This window comes from Parus major, chromosome 3, assembly GCF_001522545.3.
Source record: "Parus major isolate Abel chromosome 3, Parus_major1.1, whole genome shotgun sequence".
NCBI lineage: Eukaryota > Metazoa > Chordata > Aves > Passeriformes > Paridae > Parus > Parus major.
Genome location: NC_031770.1, coordinates 25,814,637 through 25,834,876, shown reverse-complemented (window position 1 = coordinate 25,834,876; position 20,240 = coordinate 25,814,637). Strand labels below are relative to the sequence as shown.

Below are 20,240 nucleotides of genomic sequence, written 5' to 3'. Positions count from 1 at the left end.
ACAGGGAACCTATTTCTCAGCTATGTCACTGGAAGCTGAAGTTCTGTTATAGTCCCCCATTACTTTGCTGTGTCTTTTATTTGCTGCTCTTGTGTGGGCTGCAATAAATATAACACAACTAGACCTTTCTGCTTTTGTCAGCCGAGCTCCCCTGGTTTCCTCTGCTAGAATGTAGCGTTGTGTTTTGGGTGGCAGCACTGGCTTTTCAGAGCCATTTCAGGTAAAGGTCTGTAAGCCTTTTCTTTGCGAATTTTTTCATACTGTATTTGCACTGAGGGAAGCTCCAGCACACTGGGTACATTGTACTGGAGATGCCCATTTGACTGAGAGAGGGGCTCTCTGCATGACAGTAGGGAAGGAAAACAGGCAGGACAGTGGAGGCACCTAAAACCAGCTGTACTGGATCCAGCCATAGGCTTGTGCTCTGAATAAGGCAAATCCAGAGATCATTCAACTGTGATGTGGACTGAAGTTCCATTGCAGGGACATGGCAGCAAAACTTAGTCTGAAACCTGGTCAGAAGAAAGGCCTTTAGTGCCACAAAGCTGATTGGGATACCTGACATATGACGAAAAGCTGAGGGAGGCTGGAACTGCTCAGCCTGGAGAAGGCTTGGACTCTCATCAATGTGTGTGTGTGGGGAAGTTAAAAAGGTGGTGGAACTAGTGCCCGGTGAGGACAAGAAGCAATGGGCACAAGCTTCAGAAACACAGAAAAAATCATTTTAACATAAAGAAACACTCTTGCTCTGTGTCAGTGATCAAACACTGGATGGTGGAATGGCTCACACAGATAGGTTGTGGAATCTTCATCTGTGGAGGCATTAAAAACTCAGCTGGCTATAGCCCTGTTTAGAGCAGGAGGCTGGATTAGATAATTTCCTGAGAAGCCTTCCCATCTCAACTGTCCTGGAAAACTGCATGTAGATGTGCCAGGAATTTGAGTATTTGCTAGTTTGGGTGCCACCAGTGCCTACAATTCATATCTTCCTTTTTCTTCTCTTCTTTCTGGTGCTTCCAAGCACAGACATACCCCCTCATTTTCCATTCATGCAGTCTTAGCATTTCGACTAAAAATTTCTGCACCCCAACAGTCTTTACTGTATTCCCATGGACCTTCATGACCAAAGTCTGTATCCATGGGTTTAATAACCCTGGGTGAACTTCTATTTTTTATTATTAATTTGTCAAATTGTTTGTTGAACATATTTATAGTTGGAGATTTCTTCTTTCCACAACATTCGATGGCAATTAATGTTCGATAAATCCCATAGGGGATAAGTTCCTCCTTTTATTTGCTTTATAGCTGCTGCCTGGGAGTTTGCTTTGGCATCCTCTGGATCTTGTGTCAGGAGAAATAACAGATAATGGGTCTCTATTAACCTTTGTATTCCAGACATGGTTTGAAGACCCTAGCATATCTTCCATCAGTCATTTCTATTCCAAACTGACAACAGTCCACTTCCTCTCCTCTCTTCTCTTCCAGAAGTCACTCCAGACCGCTCACCATCCTTCTTGCTTTTCTCTGCTTTTTTCCTGCTCAGTCACATGATTTTTTGAGATGTAAGAGCTAAAGGTGTGCACAGCGCAGGTGGGCTGAGGTGCTGAACCATGGCATAATATTGTTTGTGTATTTTGTTTGTATTTTTTTCTCTATTCCTTTCCTAATAATTCCTAAAATGCTATTTTCTTCATGTGCCTTTACTGAGCACCACTGTTTTCAGCTCATTGGCTTTTTCAAAGAATCTGAACAGAAACGCAGATTTCATTCCTATGCTGAAGGCACCTATATTGACATCCTATGGATGATAACTATGAGCAAAAGCAGGGAGCACAGTGCCTGTGGAATAGCAGGCTGCATAATTTTCTCAATCTCGCCTGAGAAAGTGGCCTGGGAATTCATAAGGAGGAATTAAAACAGTCCTCAGAGATAGAAAACAGCCTTGCAGGTGCTGTTTGTCAGTCTCTTGTTTTCTTGCAAGAGAAGGTTGAGGGGTGGTGTACCCCACTGACCAATGATGGTGATGTGTTTACTAACCAAAAAGAGTTTTACTTTTCTGTACTTTCACGTGTTGGTCTCTGAAAGAAGATCTGAGGTAATAAACCTCACTCTCCTGTTCAATTCACAAGAGCCTGTGTTGTTCTTCTCGCCATTCCCGATAGAGTGACAGACATCCCAGATTAACCCTATACATGTGTAACTGGGATCTCAGATTTCTTCCTGACAAGTTTCCCAATAAGCAAATCAGGCTTCCTGATTTGTACTTTCCTAAATTTCTCAAATGCCTACTCTGTAAAGCAGTGTCTATGTTTGCTGTCTTCCCTTGCTATAGTAGTGACAGATGTTCAGATGTAGCAATGGGGAACAAAGAGACACAGACACCCTTATGCATCTGAAGGAGATCCCTTTGTTGCAGAAATCACTCTCCTTTTATACTTTTAATTTCCACCTGACATAAATGAAACCAAACCGAGGTCTAGCAGAACTTAACAGAAGAAGGGCACCCATTGGCTGGCTCAGTTGCAGTGCCACTCTCCATGTGTCCTATCACCCAGTCAGCTTCCTGCTCACACGCTGTCCGCGTTTTCCTCCAGCCAATCACAATCTCACTTCCAGCTGTCACTCAGCTGCCTCTGTCCTCGCTCCTAACTGCCTCTCCCCCCACAGCTGACGTCCAGCCATTCAGCCTGCAGCTGGGCCTTCCCACAGGGCCTTCTGCTGAGCATAAGCCTTAGCAACTTTAACAGTTATAACCCCATATCCCGCATTCAGACTGTAAATTGTACCACCTAGTAGCTTGAGAATTTTGTACAGGAATTTCCTTAGGACTCCTGGGCAAATGTCACCTGCTCCAGACAATTTTATTACTGTTTTAGTGATCTATTTTAAGAACTTTTCTCCTGACTTTTCAATTTGAAAATGTCATTCTGCTGAAAAAAAAAAAAAAAAAAAAAAAAAAAAGAGTCCTCTGTAATTTTCTCAATAATGAATCACAGGTAAGTAGTTTTTTTGCCTAACTGTACTTCTGCAAGTGCTCCTATTAGACTCTGATTTTTAACCCTAAAGGTTCTCTGGCAGGCTTTCTGCTTGTGATATTTTAGAAATAGATTCTTATTTTTACTTTTTACTACTTTAGAAAGTTTTTTCTCAAAGTCACATTTGTCCTTTGTTACTCCGGCTTTACTTTTGGCATGCCTTAATTTATGGTTTTCTCCATAGTGTACAAATTGCATGTTTTGAAGCATGCTTTCTTGTGTCTAATATTCCTCTTTACTCCAGTGCTTAACTCTACTATTTGTTGATCTCACAATCTTCAAAATCGGCAGCCAGCCCTGTATTTTTACCAAAACGGGTAAAATTGAACCACTTGTTAGCAATTCTGTTGATTCTTTTTAATTCTTCTGTTTAATTTACCTATTAAGTGTTTCTGGTTGAGGTTTGGTATCTTAAGTCCGCCAAGTATTGTCAAAACATTGTGGTCAAGATTTTCAAAGGTAACATCTTCTGGCTTGAGAAATTAATCAACCTCCAGTTTCTTTTTTTTTTTTTTCTTTTTTCTTTTTTTAATTTGGAAGTTCTGTGACCAGTTGCTTCAAGAATATAGTCACTGCAGGAAACAACACTTGTCCAGCACCTGGTTCAGGTTAGCCACTCTGGCTCAGGATGGGGCTTTCCTCCAGCGAGCAACGGGGAGATTAAAAGAAGACTCTAGGGAGCGCAGTGAACAGGAGTGGGCAGACAGGGGCGTGGTACATCTCTGATGGTGTGGCAGGACAATTTGCAAAGCAGCTCACACAAGCAAGATAAGCAGGCAGGATTGTAGATTTCCTCCTGCTAGTGGGGTTTTTAGTTTGTTGGTTGCTGTGTTTCTGTTGGTTGCTTGGCTTTGGGGGTTTTTTTGTTAGTAATGGGTTTTGGCCTATCAAAATCTGCAGTTAGTACAAGTGTATGTAGCCAAATAGAACCCTCCAAAAAGGATGTGTCTGTCCAGACCCCTTTCTGTGCTTGAAACCCTTTCAGAGTGTTTGAGCTTGTCAATGGTACCACGGGGTGTTGCAGGAGAAGCCTCCTTCTAGTGTGGACAGGTGAGTGATCTCCTTTCGCTGGTGGCCAAGGTTAGGGAAAACGTTTAAAGACTAAGGAGTATTAGGGAAAGGGTAATAGATTGCTGGAGTTCTGCCCTTCCACCCTGGAAGGAGGCCCGTTAGGAGCCAGAGAACTCCCATGCCTCCCACTGTCAGGCAATAGGAGGACACCTAGTAGACGAAGGGGAGTGGAAATGGGTCTCTCCTCGGGGAGGTAATAAAAATTCCTCCCAACCCCCATCATCTACCCAGGTGCCACTTCAGAATAGGTATGAGGCCCTGGATCTAGAGGGTCAGTCAGATGATGTAGAAGAAAATTATCTTCCCAGTGAGCCTCCCAATTACACTTTCTCTGTCCGATGGGTCACCATCTCTAACATTAAAAAGAAGGGTAGGTGACTCCCTTCTGAGTGGAACAGAGGGCCCCATATGTTGACCAGACCCATCCCACTGGGAGGTGTGCTGCCTCCCTGGGACCTGGCTACAGGACATTACTGAGAGACTCTCTGGGCTGAATCAGCCCTCTGATTATTACCCTCTGCTCATACTCCAGGCTGGCAGTGACAAGATTGAAAAGAGGAGTGTTTGGCCAATGAAAAAGGACTTTAGGGCACTGAGTCAAGTGGTTGATAGGGCAGGAGCACAGGTAGTCTTTTCCTCAGTCTTATTGATGACAGAGAAAAACAGTGAAAGGAATAGGAGAGCCCACATTATCAACAAGTGGCTCAAGGGTTGGTGTCATCAGCAGAATTTTGGGTTCTTTAATCATGGGGCAACCTGGCCTTTGATCACACAGCACGTGGCCTGCTAGAACTGAATGGGCTCCATCTCTCTGTTAAGGGCAGAAGGATTTTAGCTCATGAACTGGCAGAACTCATTGAGAAGGCTTTAAACTTGGTTTGAAGGGGCAGGGGGATGCAGCTGGGCTCTCTGGAAGCAGGCCCAAGGGTGGTAAGCCTGAGTTAGGGGTGGAATCAGCAGCCCAGCTGAGGTGAATGTACACCAATGCACACAGCATGGGTAACAGGAAGAGCTGAAGGCCAAGGTACAACAGCAAAGCTATCATGTAGTTGCCGTCATGGACACGTGGTGGGATGACTCACATAGCTGTAGCACTGCACTGGATAGCTACAAGCTCTTCAGAGCTGACAGGAAAGGGGGAAGAGGTGGAGGGGTGGCCCTTTATATTAGGGAGGCTTTTGATCCCTTGGGTATTGAAACTAATGACAATGAAGTTGAATGCCTATGGGTAAGAATTAAGGGGAAGGCCAACAAGACAGACATCATCCTACTGGGAGTCTGTTACTGTCCACCCAACCAGGAAGAAGAGGTGGTCAATGTATTCTATAAGCAGCTGGAGAATGTCTCAGGATCACCAGCCCTTGCTCTTGTAGGCAACTTAACCTACCAGACACCTGCTGGGGACTTAATTCAGCAGAAAAGAGGCAGTCCAGGAAGTTTTTAGTGTGTTGAGGACAACTTTTTGTTGCATCTGGTGAGTGAGCCCAGCAGGGGAGGGACTGTGTTAGATCTGTTTGCAAATAGAGATAAGCTGGTGGGAGATGTGGTGGTTGGAGTCTGCTTGAGGCATAGTGATCATGAAATTATAGAGTTCTTGATATTTGGTGAAATCAGGAGGAACATCAATAAGACTTTTATGCTGGACTTCCAGAGAGCAGACTTTGGCCGATTTAGGAGACTTATTCAGAGAGTTCCTTGGGAAGCAGCCCTCAAAAACAAAGGAGTCCAGGAAAGGTGGACATGCTTCAAAACAGAGATCTTGAGGGCACAGGAACAGACTGTCCTTGTGTGCCAAAAGATGAGTTGATGAGGCAAATGTCCAGTCTGGATGGGCAAGGAAGTTTCAATGGAATTTAGGATTAAAAAGAGGATGTATCATTTTAGGAAGAAGGGTTAGGTGTCTCAGGGAGTATTTAAGGGGGTTGCTAGGGCATGTAGGAAAAAAATTAGGGAGGCCAAAGCTCAGTTTGAACTTAAATTAGCAACTTTCATAAAGGATAATAAAAAATGTTTTTAGGAATACATTAGTGGTAAAAGAAGGGTAAGACCAACCTTTGCTCTCTGCTGGATGCAGGAGGGAACTTAGTAACTGCAGATGAGGAGAAGATGGAGGTGCTTAACACCTCCTTTGCGTCAGTCTTTAGTGGGAAGACCGCTTGTCCTCAGGAGTTCTTCTGAGTTCTGTTCTTCTGAGTTGGTAGATGGTGTGAGTGAGCAGAATGGTTTCCCAGGGGGAGGCAGTCAGAGAACTGCTGAGCCTCTTGGATGTTCATAAATCTATGGGACCAGGTGGGATCCATCCCAGGGTGATGAAGGAACTGGCAGATGAGCTTGTGAAGCCGCTCTCCATCATTTACCAGCAATCCTGGCTCACTGGTGAGGTTCCAGATGACTGGAAGCTGGCCAATGTGACCATTCACAAAAAGGGTAGGAAGGAGGATCCTGGTAATTCTAGACCAGTCAGCCTGACCTCAGTACCTGGTAAGATTAGGGAACAGTTTATACGGAGTGTCATCACTTACAGGATGGCCAGGGTATCAGACCCAGCCAGCATGGGTTTAGGAGGTGCAGCTCATGTCTGACCAACCTGATTTCCTTTTATGACCAGGTGACTCACCCTGGTGGATGTGGGAAAGTCTGTGGATGTTGTCTGTTTGGACTTCAGCAAGGCCTTTGACACTGTCTCCCACAGCACACTCCTGGAACAGCTGGGAGCCCATGGCTTGGAGAGGAGCACTCTGTGCTGGGTTCAGAACTGGCTGGATGGCCGGGCCCAGAGAGTGGTGGTGAACAGTGCTGCATCCAGCTGGGGGCCAGTGACCAGTGGTGTTCCTCAGAGGTCTGTGCTGGGGCCAGTTCTGTTCAATATTTTTATTGATGACATGATGAGGGTATTGAGTCTTTCATTAGTAAATTTGCAGATGACACTAAGCTGGGATTGTATGTCAGTCTGTTGGAAGGGAGGAGGGCTCTGCAAAGAGACCTGGAATGGTTGGAATGATGTGCAGAGTCCAATAAGATGATGTTTAATAAGTCCAAGTGTCAAATCCTGTAGAACCACAATAACCTCCTGCAATGTTACAGGCTGGGGATGGTGTGGCTGGATAGTGCCCAGGCAGAAAGGGACCTGGGGGTGCTGGTGACAGCCAGCTGGACATGAGCCAGCAATGTGCCCTGGGGGCTAAGGATGCCAATGGCCCCTGGCCTGGATCAGGAATAGTGTGGCCAGCAGGACCAAGGGGGTCATTCTTCCCCTGTACTCAGCACTGGTGAGGTCACACCTTGAGTTCTGTGTCCAGTTCTGGCCCCTCAGTTCAGGAAGGACATTGAGACACTTGAGCACATCCAGAGGAGGCAATGAGGCTGGTGAGGGGCTTGGATCACAAGCCCTGTGAGGAATGTCTGAGGGAGCTGGGGCTGTTTAGCCTGGAGAAAAGGAGACTCAGAGGTGACCTTATCACTCTCTACAACTTCCTGAAAGGTGGCTGTAGGCAGGTTTGGTCTCTTTCTCCAGGCAGCAACTGACAGAATGAGAGGACACGGTCTCAAGCTGTACCAAGGGAAATATAGGTTGGATAATAGGAAACAGTTTTTACAGAAAGGGTAATAAAGTATTGGAATGGTCTGCCTGGGGAGGTGGTGGAGTCACATCCCTGGATGTGTTTAAAAACAGACTGGATGTGGCACTTGGTGCCATGGCTTAGTTGAGGTGTTAGGGCATGTGTTGGACTTGATCTTGAAGGTCTCTTCCAGCCTAATGATTCTGTGATTCCATGTATCTGAAACCATCAAATTGCCTCGCTTCTTTGTGCTTTCTGTCTCTCCAGTGGCTCTGATCTCACTCAGCCTGTGTCCACTGACAGATTGATATTGTTGTCATTCTGTCTTTTCTCAAGTACCAAGAGACCCTAAACCCCATGCTGTCAGTGTTTAAACCCAGACAGTACAAGGTCAGTCCTTGTACTGTACTACCATTTGCATGGAAAGAAGTATTTACCTGTGGTCTTCTTGTCTATTTTGCATAAATGGGATTTTATTATTGAAATGCAACTGGAAAGTCATTGTTTCATATTAGAATTTTATTGATATCAGAACTAAATTAGGGGTTTTTCAAAGGATAAAGAGCTTTTATTGCTTTCCCAGGAGAGGATGAGTCATTCCAATTTTTGTGCTCTTTCCACAGCCTTTCATTTTAAAACTCCCCTGACACTCTTCTAATTTTAATTGCCTACAATGTGACTTTTTTTTATGTAAACAAAAGATTCTTTCCTCTGTAGGCCTATTTCAAAAGTGTCCTTGGTTGCTAATTGTTCCTCTTTCCTAATTAGTCTCTGTTCCCTGATCAGAGAGAGAGTTAAAAAAAGTGACCATTTATAGAGCATTTGAATAATTACGCACCAATTGCTGAGGGTAATGTACATCCTCCGTTAAGCAAACATCTGTTGCAACAGTGGAGTGGAATCTGGTCTCTCCTGGAGTGGAAAGGTTGTACCAGAGCTTGAATTAAAGCTATCAGCCTGAATTAGTCATGTTTGCAGCACAACTGGTTTGTTCAGAGATATCTGCTATCTCCACAGGACAATGCACTGGTTTATGTAATCGCCCCATGGATTCCTTGGAGAGTACCTGAGTAATGACAGATAGACAAAATAGTGTTCACAGCCACCAGTGGTTCTTGGCTCTGTGAGAACTCTCCAAGCAAGAAGTAATTTAAATCCAATAATAGGAAACACAGAGAAGATACTGAGGTTAGAAAATATGCTTCTCAGTAAGGAATATATATTTAATTCAAAGCTGGTAGATGATGCTTCTGTGGGACCAGGATTCACAGTTCAGAAAATTCTTCTGGAATTTGTTACTCTAAACCATCTGTTGAATGTCTTAGGTGTAGCAAAAGCACTTGACATGAGATCAAGAATCTAGAAATTGAATGGCCACTTTAATTATATATACACTTGCAGGATATCCCAAAGGCTTACATAATAAATTATTATTGCAGAGCATTACAAAAATTTCATACATGCACTGACTTCTTTTTTGATATCGACTAGTTTCCTGTGTGATGAGAAATTTGACTGACATCAGAGGTGAATCTGGACCTAGGAATTTTCAGAGAAAATATCCCAGGCCCATGAATGAAGACAGAATTATGGACATAGTTTTTACTATTTTTATATCAATTCATATTGCAGTCAGCATAGATGTGAAGGTTTGGCCTGTTCTTTGAAACTCTAAAGTATCTAACTCAATTTTCCATTAGTAGAAAAGACTGAAAATTATATATGAAACCTATCTGCAAAATGTTGATCCATTTGAAACTGTAGTGAAGACAAAAGACACTTTTCTGGCTGAAAATGAATCTGTATATCTTCACTATAGGTACTCCTCTTGAAGATAGATGGAATTCCTTAAAATCGGTATCTCACTGTCTGTTCTGGTAAGTAATGAAGACTGAACAAGGTGAAAAGATTTGTGAATATAACTCATTATTCTAGGGCCTAAATGTCCAAACCCATCTGTAAAATATTTTTGGAGTGAATGAGCAAAATGTCACTGAATGTTGCAGTGAAGGAGAAAATGAGAGTTCATTTCCAGGCTCAACCTGGCTTGCTGCTTCCTTGTAATAAGAGACCATTTCAACACAGGCAGCTTATAAATAAAGTCTTCTCATTGAATGTGGAAAATATTGCACACGTTGTATAATGTATATGTTAAATAAAAAAGTCTCCCTTGTTGGATTGGCAGCTTGAGACTACTCCATTAGCTGAATAGCAGAGTTGTGGGCCCCTTGGCCCCATCCCATCAACCCTAGCTTGGCTTGGGAAGTTAATTTTGAATTTGGCATGGGCACAAATTTATTTAAGGCAATGTTTGTTAGGTTCTAGCTGGTGGATGGAAAATAGTGTATCTGATGCTGAAATCGTGACCTCCTGTGTAGAACTTCAGCAATGACTTCAAACTAAGAATAGGAACATATATAAAGTGTAGACACAGATGTACTTCGGTGTTTCCAGCTACTATGGCTTCCGCCAGCTGAAACGGCCAACAGCAGAGCCCACTAGATAAAATCCCAGTCCTACAAGTTCCTGTGAGATTGGACCCTGAAATTCCTTATCAGGAAAAACACTTGGAAGGGAATTTACTAAACAAAAGGGGTTAACAGGATAAGAATTTGCTGGATCTAAAATTAATGCTCCAAATTAATTTCTATTTCCCCTTCAGTCAGAGCTGGCTGTCAGGTACTTTCAAGGACTTTTCTTTGAGCATGTGCAATTTTCTCTTCCCTTTTCTTAAAAAGAAATTGACGGTGTTTCTGCACTACTAGCTCTATCTACCCTTCAGCAATTTTGCCCTCCTAGCTCTTTATTTTGTAGATGACTAATATTGTCTCTCCTCATCTTTCTCATCCTCATCTTGCTTCCAGCTCTCATAAACACTGCCATTGCCTTGGTTCTGTGGCCCACATAGCCTTTGACCAGACTAAGAGTGTTACAGAACCACGATAGCATTGCTGGGGAAGCAAAGGAACTTTAATAACAAGATCTTTTTATGAGAGAAGGTAATCTTTCTGGGAAAGAACAAATAAACTCGTTCTTTGTTTTGAAATTTCTTCTGTTTATTTTCAGCTAAACCCCATATTTTTCCCATGTTGTTAAATGTTTTCAGGTGCTTTTCTTATTTTTTTATGGTTGCTATGACTTTAACATTCATCAAAGCCGAGCAGCTAAAATTGATTTGGTTTAGACATAGCAATAGAATGAGTCATGTCAGTAAACTTGTTCAACCATTTACTGAAGTCTGGAGCCTCATATGTGTTTGTAGTACACACGTGCTTGAGAGGAACCTTGCCCAATGGCTGCCCTGACAAAGACATTCTTTGGGTCCCTTTCCACTTGTCACTTACTCTTGCTACTGCTGAGGTCTTGTGACTTTGCTCTGACTTGTGACATTTTGGCATCTACAACGACTTGGTGAAAAAGGGCAAGGGTAAAGCTTAGTTTGGGAAGGAGAAAATAAGAGCAGCATTGCCAAGTTACCCTTTGTGTAATTGAAGCAGGAGTCGGGTTGGAGAAAAATAGGGGTAGCGTTCTGGCAGGTAGCTCAGATGAATTAATATATTGACACTTTCTTGAAAGAAATGCAAGTCATACGGGCTGTATGTGTTCCCCATGAGAAGCCAGTTTTGTTTGTCATGATGCCAGAGAGAAAGATGACAAAGTTGGATTGTGTCATGCAATCCAGAATGTGACCTCTGGTTTATTTATAAAATTAAGCAAAATATATGCTTAGAAATCATATTTATTTAGCTAAAATCTGATTAACTTGTTTCAAGGTGAAATCAACTATAGTTCTTTGCCTTCAAATGACCAGAAGACCATTTGAATGGATCATTTGAATGTTACCTGGCTGAAACTTTTAAAGGTTTTTTATGTCTGTGCTATGGCTGCTACAAATGACTCTTGCTCAGATATACTATGAAAAGATCAAGAACATAGCAAGTATTTATGAGTACTGCAGAGGCACAGATGGGGTAGTTATAGTTGTTCTGGAAAGGATGTGTCTGAATTTCATAAATCTTATTCATTCAACCATACTTTTCTAGGAAAAGGACACTGCCACTGAGTGCCCAGTTTTTTTGAGCTCAGTTATCCTGACTGCATGTACATAGAGCTGAAAACAGACTGCATGTCAGCTCTAGCAATACGTTTAATTTGGTGGTCAACAAATTACAGGAAATGCTCTTCCCCTAATCTTGCTACATTTCCACAAACTTTCTCCCAGTAACCACATTATTTTTGCTACCCAAATCACTGTAGTTCTTTGAGCTGCATTTTCACGTGGTGACTGGTGGCTGTGGAATAGTGTCTTGAATGTAGATAGGTGGGTGTCAACAATGTGACTGATTCTTGGTGGCAGAAAGTCTGTGTGCGGTGCTTGAATGTAAAGATGTGCACACATAGGCTGTGGTAAATGCCAGTATGCTTGCTTTTTCTGATTAGACTGCTATAATAAGAGCATATGGAAAACATGGCCTGCATCTTTCTGTTGAATGATAAAAACAGTTATTGTTGCTGCTTTTGAACTAAGGTGTACCTGTAAAATTGTATTCACGGGTGCTTCTGGGGAACAGGGAAGTTTTAAGTGGTTTGAAGAGATACAATTTACAACTATGCTGATATCATGAAAAATGAGGAGCCTTATGAATCTTACACATGGATCTAATAAGTAACCTTGAACTCCTGTAGTCCTTTTAGCAGGACTGGAATACAATATATATTATCTGAAGCAAATTATTTTCTAGTAATATGTCTGTCACAAAGACAACATAGCTGATTTTCTGAATACAAATAATAACAATAATAACAATAGCAATAATAATAATAGTTGTTGTTGTTGTTATTATTATTATTGCCAGACTTCAGGAGATTTCAGCTGATTTGTTCAGGCGATCATCTCAGGATCTCAAACTTGAAGGAGATATCAATGCAATCTGATGCAAAGTTAAACAGCTGAGTTTTGTACGCTTCAACCCAAGTATCTGTGGGGACCCACTGAAGCAGTACTGGCTATAGTGAAACACTTCTAAAAGCAGCCTTGAGCTAGTCTAGCTACTTTTCAGAGTGTGGTACATGTAAAAAAACATCTTTGTACAGGTTCAGTAGTATTCTTTGGCACACTGACATTTTTGTAAATTTTGCCTTTTGCCTTTAATATTTATGTGGAATCTGTTTGTATGTTAGTGTTTATGATGGAATAGGTTCAAAAGGTTTGGAATTCCAGATTCAGCTAAGCATTTAAAAGGTCAGAGGCTTGTCCAAGGCTTATCCAACCTCTCAAGTATGAAAACTCAGAGTGGAAACAGTTTGATGGGAATAACATATTGCCCTCAAATGGAGCCTGCCTTCTAACCTCTTTTGTTCCTTTTTTTTTTCCTCACTTCCATTTCCTTGTTTCTGTGGCATTCCTGAAGCAGGATCATCCGTTAGACTAGGCCTTAATGCCCTCTTAAGTCATACATTTCCTTAGGACTGATTACTTCTACAAACCCCACAGATGCTAAATCAGGTCTGGTTTACTCAAATTTTTACCCTGCTACCCGGGAGTATTTTATATCTACTGCATTATGTGATTTTTATACTGTTTTATTATTTTTTACATAAACTTTTGATTGAAGGAATACGTCTTATTCCTGGAGTGGAAAGCCAATAAGGCTGGTGGCTCCTGCATCCAGAAGAGCTTTTTGTAGTTCTGTAGAGGCTGCAAAGGAAATTGTGTCTCTTGTCCAAGAAAGTTTGCCCTTACCGTAGGCAACTCAATCATCCCTCTGGGAGCACACTGGGAAAGCACTCTTCACTCTCCAGCATTATTTTGATGTGGATGTGAGCAAGAGCAAAAGAACAAAATTAAATACAAATTTTAAAGTATTTCTTTTCTCAGGCTATCCAGTTAGATTCTTCTGTTTTTTTCTGCTTATACTTAAGATGGAAATAATGGCAAGAGAAATTCCTTGGTGACAATTTGTGTGCTTTCATCTGGAGCCACTTGTTACAGAGGATGAGACAACTTTTTTAAATCTCAGTTAAGTTTGATTCAGGATTTATACAAGTTTTGGATTAATTTGGAATCCAGATAATCCAGCTCTGAAAACACTCAGTCTTTGGTGAATTTGAATTGTCTCTTTGGAATCTAAATTACTTTCTCCTCATTAAAAAAAAAAAAAAAAAAATCCAGCTCTGAAAACACTCAGTCTTTGGTGAATTTGAATTGTCTCTTTGGAATCTAAATTACTTTCTCCTCATTAAAAAAAAAAAAAAAAAGGCTCATACAAAGTACTTCAGGATGACAAGACATTTAAAAATTGACTTGGCATTTTACCATGTGAAATTGTGCCCCAGAAGGTAGTGGCACCATGTGGGATGGGAGTGCTCTGTCTGTTTTTTTGTCTGATAGGGCCTAAGCAACCCCTTACCTGCTCTCCTCTTGCTTGCTCTGCTTTGTTTCTCCTTCTTTGATGGGTGGATTTTTAATGCTGATTATTTACTAGTTGATTTGGTTTGTTCTAATTGTTCTTTTTGTCACCTCAAAACCCCATGACATGACCGTGCATGTCCATGACATGCAGGGTCAGCAAAGAAGGCAGAGGAAGATTCTTTGTCTCTGAAACTATGGGCACAATGAGAAAACAGTACCCAACTGGAAACTACCACCACATCTGTTTTCTTTACTGAAATGCTTTATTCTGTGAGAGCATATAAAAAAGTAGAGTGCCACAAGTTTCATGAATAAGTTCTCACAGAAAGTGTAAACAATTAGGAAAATTGTTGCTCCACTCATATTTGTTTTCTTTTTCTGTCTAAGTGGTAGTCTTAAACCTATGTGAAATACCGTGACAGGGAAGGCCTGCCAAGCTCTCTTTCTGAATTGTACTAAAATGTCTCTGGAATCTGCTCTGTGTGATGAAAGCACAGACAGTTCCTCCAACTCTCACAAAATAGGTTGGTAAATAAAATGTATGACCACAAAAGAGGGGGGGGCGGTGGGGAAAGGAAAAAAGGGATGCAGCCATCAGTCAGACTAATTTAAAGAATGGACACACTAAAGAATCCATGGTCATCCACAAATTATATCATATTTTTAAAAGTTTTCTTCACCAAATATTTGTGACAGAACACAATACTTGTGGTATGCTGCCCGAAGAATGCATATGTTAAACAAATGTAGCAAGTAATAGGAAATTTGTGGCCATTTGTCTTATAAACCTGTTTCCTGTTTTAGACTCAGTGGGTCAGAAACTCACTGCTGTAAACTACGTTGATCTATTGACTTCTAATTTATAACAACTGAAAAGAGGGTCTAGGAAGAGTCTAAGCAGGATTTGAAAGCCTCACTTCTGTCTACAGTGGTTTTCAACTTTCCATACAGGACAAATAACAAAACTGCATCTGAAATAGGGAATGACCTATGCTAGTGGCCATGGGTTGACCTAAGCCAATTTACCCCTTTACACATGCATGCTCTGGAAAGGCTGTTTTTAAAGGGTTTTAGAATTTTATGGTTGAAATTTTTTTTTGAGGCAGAGGTGACAAATAGTTTTGGAGATTATAGTGGTGTTTCCAAATACAGCAGTCTCTGCTTTAGCCTTAGGTGGGGGAGTTTTCCATTTCCCTTTCAGCTTATATTAAATTACTTTCCTTTCTTGTCATAGGCATAATCCTTTGATGAGAAAACCTTGACGGCCTTTCAGAAGAGGAAGAAATCCCTCCACTGCAGAGTCACCAGAGACTGGCTATTACTAATTGATTCTACATGGAGAACACATAGTGGTGACAGCCATCAGTCTGAAACAGTGAGACAAAGAGTTTTTTACCTTCTTTGAAGTGCTGTGTGCAGGAGCGCTTGGAAATATAAAAAGTTTCTCTTTGGCTGCTGAGGTCTTCTGTGCCACAGGTCGTGTCAGGGTGATTTGTCCTGTGCATGTTGGGAAGGATAAGGATGGAGGGATGACCTTGGGGGGACAACCTTCATGTGTAGCACTAAACTCACTTCTTAGGTGGAGAGGAGCTGGTGAGGCCACTCGACTCTAAGATTTGTCCCAGTTTTAGAGTAGTCCATGCAATGGCCATGAGATGCCCCTGTCTAAGGCTTTGATTTCACTTAGAAATCTGTCCAGCGGAACAATTGGCTGCAAGTGCAAAATCGTCATTTGTCTTGCCTGCAGCAGCAGGCAAGGTGAGATTCCCAATGGGAATGGAGCTATGCTCTTGCTAATTCAGCCTGTGTCTCAGGCATGGGCAGTGAAGAGGTGGTAGAAAAGCAGTTCTGGCACAGGGAACAGAACAGGTACAGAGGAGGCAAGCACACCAGCATGGCTCTTGGGGCAGGTGCTCCCCAGAGCCAACAGCCTCCAAGCTGCCAGGGCACTGCAGAGGTTGTCCCAGGTTTCAGTAGATGTAACCCAGACTGATCCTGCTCTCCCAAACCAACTCCAGCTCTCTCAGCTGGCACTTGTGGGTGGGTTCTCAGCTGTTCTCTTCTGCAGCTGACAGGAAACGTTTCCCCAGCCTGGTACAGAGTGTGCAGGGTCTTTTTGGTCTGCTCCTGTGCTCTTTGTTTTGTAAAGTGGAGGGAAGAAGATTTCAATTTTGTCACAAGGCAATGAAATCATCCTTCTCTGGGAAAAATACTGCCAGCCTACCTGCTGTCTGCTGCAGCCTAGTGCAGTACACCAGCAATTTATTTCCCCTTGGGCACTACTATTGCAAGGATGGTCACTGTCCATAGCAGCAGATGAAACCTACACATGGCATGGAAAGCTGCATTCCACCTTTCCTGTTCCTCTCTGAGTGACCCAGCCATGCACCCCCAGCAGTGCCCACACAGGGTTGCAGAAGGCTTGGGAGGGACAAGCATCTTGCTGCTCCAGTGGGCCTGTTTGCTGATGTAATCCAACGTGCTGTGACAGCCCTTTACTGGGCTAGCAAAGAAAATAAATACTTTTCAGAAATTGCTGCTGATCTAAGAGATGAAACTGAGAAGCTGATAATAGTGAGCAGTTATGAAAGGCACGTGATGGTAATTCAGTACCTTGGCAGCCTCCTCTCAAAAGAAAACAGGACATTCCTGGCACACCAGGTAACACTTTGCTTTAAAGGTACTGCCACAAAAGGCTGCTTAACTTCTAAAACACACACAAAACACCTCACATTGTGAGGACCAGATAGCAAAATATTCAGATATCCTGTACAAGTTAACCGGGGCTCCTGTAAGTATGAAGAGTGATATGTTTAATGGGGTCTGACCTTCAGCTTTGGGGTTGTGTTTGTTCATTGTACATTAATTATTTCATATAGTTAATCTTGAATGGACCTATAAATGCCATACTTGTCTTCATATGACCTAAACATGTATCTAGAGAGAAATGTCATTGAATGTTGGGAGACATAAAATGGAATGAAATATGCTTGAAAATGGAGTTTGTGAGGAAGGAATAACTGATTTGACTTAACAGTCTTGCATGATTTCAAAATCGAGATTCGAGTCTGTATGTAAAAAACATTTGTCTTGGACTCATTTCAAGTAGATTTTTATTTCTTATGAATGGCATGATTTAGAAGTCCTTTCCCAATCAGTTAACTTGAAATTAACCACAGCACTCCCATCTCAGAGTTTCAGAGTTCAACTGAAAGGTGTTTTCAACAGCAGTATTTAAAATTATCCTAGTTTGGTGGTTGCCGTTTCTGAGCTTTAAGAATAGCACAGGTTGTGGTAGTTGTGTCATGGATGGAACAGGTCAACACCCACGGCTTTCAATGAGTAGGAAATTTTGATGTTTTGTGGTTTGATCTTCTGAAAATAAGTGTGACAAGTAGATTAGTAAATAAACTTAGCAAGACTGAAAATTAATTATTCTTTTTATTCCTATTAGTATTTTCATTTGACTACACCAAAAGATGCAATAATTTACGCAGCTCTAATTCTGATGATATGAGATTTCTTTTACAGAGTATTTGCTTTTTATTTATTTATGTTAGTAAAAAAAACTAAAATGTCTTGCCTGAAAGGGAAAATATTTGGATTGGAATTTAACTTCTCTGCTGCTCTGTAGGCATGAGAATTGCCTCTATGGGGAAGGCTCTGCTGACAGATGGCATTCAAGGCACTTGAAAGCCAGAGCTTTTCTAGAGAGCCCCTCTGAAAAAGTAGAAGCTGTTGTACAACAACTTGTCAGGTGAAGATCCACAAGTATTAAAGAATTGTATTTTCACTGTGTGTTAAGACTTTGCTTGACTATTGAAATAGTTTCTGAAATATTTAGGGTTTTTCTAAAACAACTGTTTTGGAAAGATAACATTTTTTTCTTACAATTTGCAAAGGAAATATTCCAACATTCTGTTTGAATTATTTGCAGTTAAGTACAATAAGATAATGTACTGTTTTTAATAAACCCATAAAACATGTTACTAGTAAAGACGGATATCTCAGGAGTAAAACATAAAAATTGGCGCATGTAAAGATCCGTCTCAGCTAATCAAGTGTAGCTTTAAACAATACATTTTGCTTCCTTAATTTTTCCACTATGGAAAGCAATTACTTTTTAATGTAAATGAGGATGCACTTGATATTGCTACCTCTATCTAGTCAAGTGTGTTTGCCTTATGTTTCTGAAAATAACCCCACTTCAAAAATTCAGTAGTAATTTTTGAGAGCAGCTTAAAGCTCCACAGTATTTTCAGAGCACTTGCAATCAGTTCAGTGCAAACTAGGTTTACCTTTCAAGGATCATCTATTATAGCATTTATACATGATGTCATCATTACATCTGGTTTCTCCATGACGTCAATAAAAGAAGTCTCTCACTCTGCAAAGCCTTTGCCTTTTGGAGCTTTCAGACTCCCAGGAATTGTTTACCTTTCCACATGGAATGGTAAGTGAACAGCACCATGCTCTAGGAAGGTAGCATTCAACCTTCAGTCTTGTGCTGAGCTTCCTGGTCCAGCCTGTCCCATGCAAATACAGGAGATGGGATCTCACCAAATCCTCTGATGTGTTTGGATGTGTGCTTCAGAGGCAGGCTGGGGAACAATGAGGAACCCACCACTTCGTCTAGTAAGGTGGGAGCTGTCAGGGAGCAGAGGGCTGGGATGGGCAATACCTTGGAGATGTGCCTTCTTCTCCTCAGATCCTCTCATTCTGTATCTTTGTGCTTTTTTTTGCAATCTCCTGGGAAAATAGGTAGAGGCGAAGAAGGTTGATAAAACACCCCCTTAAAAACTCCCTGTATTTCATGCTGGTTTTATTGCTGTTGGGGGTTTTGACATGAGGGACGTGTCATTCTCTGTCTTTTTCTGCAGCAGATATGAACAAACCATTGACAAAATTTTTAAAAATATTATTGTTGGCCTAATTTTATGAAGGATTATGTTGCTGTGGCATGCTTTCTCGTGCTCCCTCTGAAAATTAGAAATAAATCAGTATTTTTGAGTGTTTTAGCTGGAAATCGAGCATAAGATACTGCCTGTGACATGAAAATTGTCCCTTTTGGGACTCCAGATACCTTTTCCTTTACTTAAATCTATAAGGATGGCAAAGCCTGGAGAACCACTGATGTAGTTTCTGGTTTGGGAAACAGGGGTGGCTGGAAGTTGTTTTTGTAGAATGGGGAAAGTGCTGTTGTCACCCCTAGCAGCTGAGTCCCTTAGTATATCCAACTGCAGCAGCCTACAAAGGGATTACAGAGGGGGAGATACAGAAGCTGGGGTGCTGGTCTTCATTCCTTTGATTGAAACATACTCTGTTGCTTTCTGAAGTTCAGCCTGGGCCTGACTCCATCTTCTTCCTTTTCTGATTCACTGATTTAATTCACACAGGCTTTTGGCTCCCCAACAAATGCCTGCTGATATTAATAAAAATCCCCCACTTGATTCAAAGGGACTTTGTGTCAGTCTCCTGAGATACATGGACTAAAATTATTCCTGATGCCTTTAGGAGAAAGCGTGTTGGATGGAAATATTTTCCCATCCCACCTGCCTAGACTTGGCAACTTGATTCTCTGTGGTGCTCAAAAAAAAGAGCCTTTGGACATATCTTTTTGTTTCTGTTAGAAGCATTTTTGCCATCTTAGAGACATCGCTTTTTTTATATTGTGGTGGAACCCACAGAGAACTTCTGTCAAGTCACGTGTTATAATTTGTGCTTGATTATGAGCTGCAGCTTGTTTGAAAATGGAACCCAATCTTATAATGCAGAAGTTTTCACTAAGCAATTGTCAAAACCCAAAGTTGTAGGTAGATAATTTCACAGTAAGTAAACTTTCCTGAACATTCATTGTCAAGATAATACCATAGCATTATTTAAATGATACTGGCTGGACTGTTAACATATGTTTCCTCTCCTAAGATATTAATCACCAGTACACCACAGAAAAAAAATCTGGCTTATTTTTGTGCTGTATCAACTAATTTAAACTGACTTTCTTAACACTGTCTGTTATTAAGGATTTCTAAATGATCAGTACCTACTTTCTCATTCTTCACACATATTTTTGAAACCATTTGACAAAAACCCGGAAGGTGTATGCTCAGAGCCTCATTTGTGCATGTGATTGATGGTGAAATAACCCAGAATAGCAAGTTT

At 41.5% G+C, this 20,240-nt stretch overlaps 1 long non-coding RNA gene across 2 annotated transcripts in view; it reads left to right on the top strand.

The window, feature by feature from the left end:
• The first annotated feature begins 2,671 nt into the window (after positions 1–2,671).
• The window catches only part of LOC107201091, a 91,249-nt gene continuing 73,680 nt past the window's right edge, over positions 2,672–20,240 (top strand). Inside the window, exons 1-3 of one of the 2 annotated variants that reach the window (XR_001520000.3) lie at positions 2,672–2,996; positions 9,486–9,543; positions 15,313–15,453. This is a non-coding gene — a long non-coding RNA (uncharacterized LOC107201091). Of the gene's footprint in view, positions 2,997–8,705; positions 8,855–9,485; positions 9,544–15,312; positions 15,454–20,240 lie in introns of those variants that run through there. The other variant, XR_004496797.1, reaches the window with a different exon arrangement.